This window comes from Chroicocephalus ridibundus, chromosome 22 (assembly GCF_963924245.1).
Source record: "Chroicocephalus ridibundus chromosome 22, bChrRid1.1, whole genome shotgun sequence".
NCBI classification, from domain to species: Eukaryota; Metazoa; Chordata; class Aves; order Charadriiformes; family Laridae; genus Chroicocephalus; species Chroicocephalus ridibundus.
Genome location: NC_086305.1, coordinates 6,809,127 through 6,815,126, shown reverse-complemented (window position 1 = coordinate 6,815,126; position 6,000 = coordinate 6,809,127).

The window sequence follows — 6,000 nt, the reverse complement described above, 5'->3', positions numbered from 1 at the left end:
AGCAGTGCTGTGCGGGCAGTGGGTGCAGTACGTGCAGTGCCCAGTGTGCGCAGTGTGCCCAGTGTGCGCAGTGTGCGCACAGGGGCTTTGTGCAGTGTGTGCAGTGCGGGCAGTGCTGTGCATGCAGTGTGTGCAGTGTGTGCAGTGTGTGCAGTGCATGCACAGGGGCTGTGTGCAGTGCAGGCAGTGCTGTGCGTGCAGTGTGTGCAGTGCGCGCCCAGGGGCTGTGTGCAGTGCAGGCAGTGCAGGCAGTGCTGTGCGTGCAGTGTGTGCAGTGTGTGCAGTGCACGCCCAGGGGCTGTGTGCAGTGCGGGCAGTGCTGTGCGTGCGGTGGGTGCAGTGCGTGCAGTGGGTGCAGCGTGCGCAGTGTGTGCAGTGCGGGCAGTCCTGTGCGGGCAGTGGGTGCAGCGTGCGCAGGGTCAGCGTGTGCAGCTACGGGAGTTGCCGGCCCCCCAGGACGCCCCCTGGCCCCCAGCATGGTGGTCCCTAGCCCCGGGGGCTCTGGCCAGCTCCGGCTCCGTCCCTGCAGGGGGGCTGCAGCCTTGGGGTGCCCGGGGGGAGCCGCGAGCCGGGGCGGGGGTGCTGGGTGCTGCGCCCCCGCGGTGCCCCGAGGCAGGGATGAGCGGGTGCTGGGGGAGCAGGGGCCCCGCCGTCACCGTGCGAGTGTCGCAGTGTGTCCTGGGGCTGGGGACGTGGGGAGGGGACGGGGTCCCCGCCGCCGTCCCGCTCTCACTCACCCGCTTCTCATTTGCGCAGCTCTGCACCTGCAAGGAGAGGGGAGAGGGGGTGAGCACCCAGAGCCCCCCAACCTGGGGCACAGACCCCCCCCGGGGGACCCAGCACCCCCTCAGAGCCCCCCAGCTGCCCTGCTCAGCCATTTCCCTCGGCCCCACAGGGCAATGGGGGGCAGCTGGGGGTGAGGGGGGAGCTTGGGGGGAGCTGGGGCAATGGGGATGGGTGAGATGGGCACTGGGCGGGGGGGGGGGGTGCGCTGGGGACAAGATGGGGCAAGAAGGAGGAGAGGCGAGGTGGGACGATGCGGGGGACAGGGACGAGGTGCGGTGATGGCGGTCAGGGCCAGGGCTGGCGGCAGCCCCCCCCCCCCCCCCAACCCCGTCCCTCCATCCTGACCCCATCTGAGAGCAAAGGAGGCCGCGGCCCCGCGGTACGCAGAGCAACGCCCGGCGCGGGAGCGGGAATGGAAGGAAGAACAGCAAAACAGCCAAGCGGGAGCGACCCGGCAGCCGGGCGGCAGCACCGGACCCCGCGGGATGGGGGGTGCGAGGGTCAGACGCCCCCCCCCCCCCCAACCCCGACCCCTCTCTGCCTCGGCCTGGCCAAGGTCGCGCGTGTCCCTGGGTGGGGAAGTTGGGGACGCCGGCAGGGCCGGGCTGGGGGACGTCAGCACTGGCCACCCCCTGGTCCCCGTCCTCCAGGGACTGGCCCTGGGACCCCCGAGCCTTTGCCGTCGCGTTTCAGGAATCCTGCCTAAAAACCCGGCAGCGCTGAGCGGGCACGGGGGGGTGTGTGGGGGGGGGCAGCTCCCTCCCTGCTCCCATCAGACATTTTCCTGCGGCCGCCGTCATCCCGGCGGCAATTTGGGGGTTTAAAGCCTTAAGCTTTAAAACTGTGCCGGGAACCGCAAGGACCTGAAGCCTCGGGAGGGTTTTCCCCCCGCCCCCGGCTCGGCGCCCCCAGCCCTGGTTTTCCTGTGGGGGCTGCCAGCTCGGGGGGAGGGGGTGCCTGTTATTTAAGACACCCGAAAAGGTGGCAGAAACGCCATGGAGCCCTGGTTGAAGTGGGTAAAAAAATCGCTTCCCCGGTGCCGGAAAGCAGCAGAGCATCAGTGAGGACAAGCGGCCTCCCCTGGCAGTGGGGCGCGCGGGGGGGACAGCCCGGGGACAGCCCCGGCTTTCGCTGGGGCGCATTTTTTTGCCCTCGAAAGCCCGTCTGGGTGCCAGGATTTCACACACACACACACACACACACACACACCCCGGGCTGGGGCCACCTGGGACGGGCTGTTTGCGGCGGCCGGCGCGGGCGGTGGGGAGCGTGGGTGGCTCCTGCCCTCCGGCCCCGGGTGTAAATCGGTGCAAGTGATGCTGACGGGTGCCCGGCACCCGCTCCCGCGCCCCCAGGGAAAGGTGCCAGCCCCGGCCCCGGCCCCGGGCGCCCCCCGGGGACACCCGCTCCCTTTTTCAGCATCTTCCCCCAGCGCTTCCTCCCGAATCGGAATAAAACGGCGTTACCTGCTGGGCCCAACTCGGCTTTTCCAGGAGTATTTAACTTTGCCGGTCCCTCCCGGGAACCAAACAAGCGGCTCAACCTCACCAATCTCGCAGCTTTGGCAGCCAAAGTTGCCTCTAGTCTTCTTATTTGTCACAGAACCGCCGCGCTAAGGCTCGGGAGAATCTTTATTTAGTGTTGCAGATGTCACCAAGGCCCCGCAGATTGGAAATGAGTCCAAAGGATTAAGACGAGGTTATTAATTGGAGGCCTTCCCCTTTAAGAATGATTGACAGTTACTTTCTGGACAAGTAATTGCTCTAAATGTCCCCCCAGCGCGGGTCCGGGGGGGCGGCGGCGGACAAAGCCCCGAACTGCCTTCCCCACTCAGATTGTCTCCCCACAAAGGCGTCCTGCTGGAGTTTGCCTTGTAATCCCCTCATTACGGGCGAGGAAAAAGAATTAGAAACAGGGGGAGCGGAGAAGAAAGGCCGGGGCGATGGGGGGAGAGGGGGAGGGTTTCCTTGGGCTGCGGAGGCTCTGCCCCGGGGATGGGGTCCGAGGCCGGCGCCCCGAGCCCCGGCGGGATGGGGGTGCTGCCGTGGCGGGTGTTTGTGCTCCCCGGAGGGGGATGGCGAGCCTGGGGGTGGCCCCGGTGACGGCGTGTGTGGCCCCAGCGATGCTGCCGGCAGAGCCCTGCCCGCGCGGGGACCAGTGGCGGGACCAGGGGTGGGACCAGGTGTGACGGCCCGCGATGGGCACGGGGTGTGGGACCAGCGATGGGGACCAGGGGTGGGGTCTGGGGACCCACTATGGGGTCTGGGAGTGGGGACCAGCCATGAGGAGCAAGCGTAGAGACCGGGCACCCTGAACAGCCAGGGGGATCCGGAGCGGAGAGCGAGTGTGGGGCACAGCCATGGGGAGCAGCCATGGGGAGCATTGGGCACCGTCCATGGGACCAGGTGTGGGGACAAGCCATGGCCGTGGAACTGAGCACGGGAACCGGGCATGGGGGCACCGCGTGGGGTCCAGCCGTGGGGACCAACCCTGGGGGCTGCTCGTGGGCCCTGGCCGTGGGGGTGTGGGGCAGGGGCAGCCGGGCTGGGGGGCAGAAACGCTGTCCCTCTCCTCCCCCCTCCCCCTGCCGCCCCGGGGACCCTGGGGGTCCTGGGGTGCTCCGGGTGGCGGGTGCTCAGTGACGCCCGGACCTCCCTGTCCCGCCGGGTGGGTTTTGGTCTTTTCGTTCTCCGCTCACTTTTACTTTCTCCCAAAAGCCTCTTCCTGCCACCTGCAAGCGCTGCCACCCCCGGCCGCCGTCTCGGCTTCCTCCCACTCCCTTCCTCTCGTCGCCACGGTTCCCCTTTTGGATGGCAAATGTCACTGCGGGGTTTTTGGACGTCCCCGCACCCCGTGCCAGGTGGCTGCTGGCCCTGTGTGGGTCTGTGCCCTCCCCACCGGAGCCGCTGCCAGTGGGACCCCACAGCCACCCCTGCGCCCCGGTTTGGGCCCTGGGGCCTCCTCAACGTCCCTCCCTGCGGGGTGTGCGGCTTCGCCTGCCCCTTCTGACACCGCTCTGGGGACAGAGTGACGCTGTCTTGGGCATGGCGTGCCACCACCCCGAGGACAGCGTGCCACCACCCTGGGGACCACATGGTACCACCCCAGGGACAATGTGCCACCACCTTGGGGACAGCGTGCCACCACCCCAGGGACAGTGTGGTACCGCCCCAGGGACAGCATGCCACCACCTTGGGGACAGCGTGCCACCACCCCAGGGACAGTGTGGTACCACCCCAGGGACAGCATGCCACCACCTTGGGGACAGCATGCCACCACCCCAGGGACTGGCTGGCAACACCCCAGGGACAGCACGGCCCCACTCCAGGGATGGCGGGACTTGCCCCTGGGGGCAAACATAGCACCTGGGGACGGGGTGACACCCCCGTGCCAGGGCCCCACCTGCAGCAAGGGGGTGTGCAGGGGGGGCACCACCTTTGGGGGGGGTTTGGGGACACCCCTGGGCGCAGGGACGACGCCTGGGGCTGGGGATGCAAACAGGCACCTGGACCTGCTGCTCGCCCCGGGCCAGCGCTCATGCCCACACTGGCCACTCTGACGGGCGCAGAAGCCAGGTCCCCTGCTCCGCTGGCCCTCGGTGGCTTCCCCCGGGGTGTCCCTCCCTGCTGCCAGGGCGCTGCCATGCCGGGGCCGCGGTGCCCGGGCTGGCTCTGGGAACGGGGGGCTGCCTGGTGCGGCGCGGTGAGCGTGGTGAGCGCGGTGAGCGCGGTGTGCGCGGTGCGCGCGGTGCCGGCCCCGCTGACCGCCTTAAGGTGTTGGCTCGCACGGGGAGCTGGGGGGGGGGGAGGGGGAGGGGGGGGGAGGCCAGCAGGCTTATTTGCCAAATGATTATAATTGCCTTTTAGGAGCAGATAGCAAATTGATTTGCTTCCTCGTCCAAGGCCCGTAATCGCTTCATCACTTTAAAATATTAATGCTATACTTCTTTGCTAGTTTCCCAATTACCCTAATTGAAGGCAAATTGGTTAAGAAGGTGCAATGCAGAGTATCAGGGGGTTTAGTTCACTCAAATGACAGTTTTAAACCTCCCTAATCCTATTAGCGGGCAAAGCTGCTAACGCTTAGAGACGCTGCGTCAGCTTACCGGGGCGGTGGGGCCGGAGGCGGGGGTCGGGGCGGGGGGCGGCCGGGGGCCACCGGCCTCACGTGACCAGCTCGGCCGGGGATTTATCACTTTTTTAGTTCATTAAGAGGCCTTGGGCCAGGCGGGGAGGCGGCAGGGGTGACCCAAAAGGGTGCTGAGCGGGAGGCAGGTGGCAGCGTGGGGAGGGCGGGGGGGGGCAGGACGATTAGCCAAGGAGACCTGGCGGAGGGTCCTGACCCGAATCCCAGCCGGCGCTGGGAGCCCCCGCGCAGCCCCACTGGGAGCACTGGGAGCCAGGCTGCCGTCGGGGCGGGATGGGGCCCCGGTGCAGAGCCGGACAGGGGACCCTGCCATTACGGAGCGCCTTGGGGACCCCGGTGCCACCGTCCCAGCGGCTGGCACCCAGCGTCGAGCCCCAGCCCGGGAGAGAGCGGGGATGTGGGGTGGGAACAGGGTTGCGCCGGGTGCCGCCACCCTATGGGGGACCTGGCCGGGGGACGGGTGGGGACACAGATGGCCCCATCCCGTGCAACACGGGTGGGTTTTTGTGCCCAAATGGGAGATTTTGCAAGTTCTGAAGAAAGGCCGGAGGGCGGGGGTGGCGGTGATGTCAGGGACAGTGGGGAGGGCGGGTGCAGCGGGGCCACCAAACACGAGGAGGCTCCAGGTGTCAAGCCCTGAGCTGCCCGTCACACGCTCCCTGGGATGCCCCAGCACCCACCAGCTCCTCGAGGGGCGGGTGCCCAGGGGGGAGCCGAGCACCTCGTGCTCCCGGGGGCCTCCTTGCTGGAGCTCCCGCAGCTCCAGGTGCTCCAGCCGGGGTGGCTGAGACCGGCGGCTCTTGTGACAGCGATGAGCTCCACAGCACAGCTCCCAGCCCACCTGAGCTGCTTTGGGCTGCCCCCTCCCAGCCCCACCGCCGCAGCCAGGGGCAGCCCGGGCCGGGGCCGTCCCCACAGGCCTTTCCGGAGCAGATGGCCCCGGCGTGGGGAGGACGGAGGCGGCTCAGCGCGTCCTTTCTTTCATGCAAACACAGCGTGACTCCCCCGGCGGCTCCTGCTCCGGCGGGGAGGTGCCACTGGGGCCAGCGCTGGCCATACATTTTACAA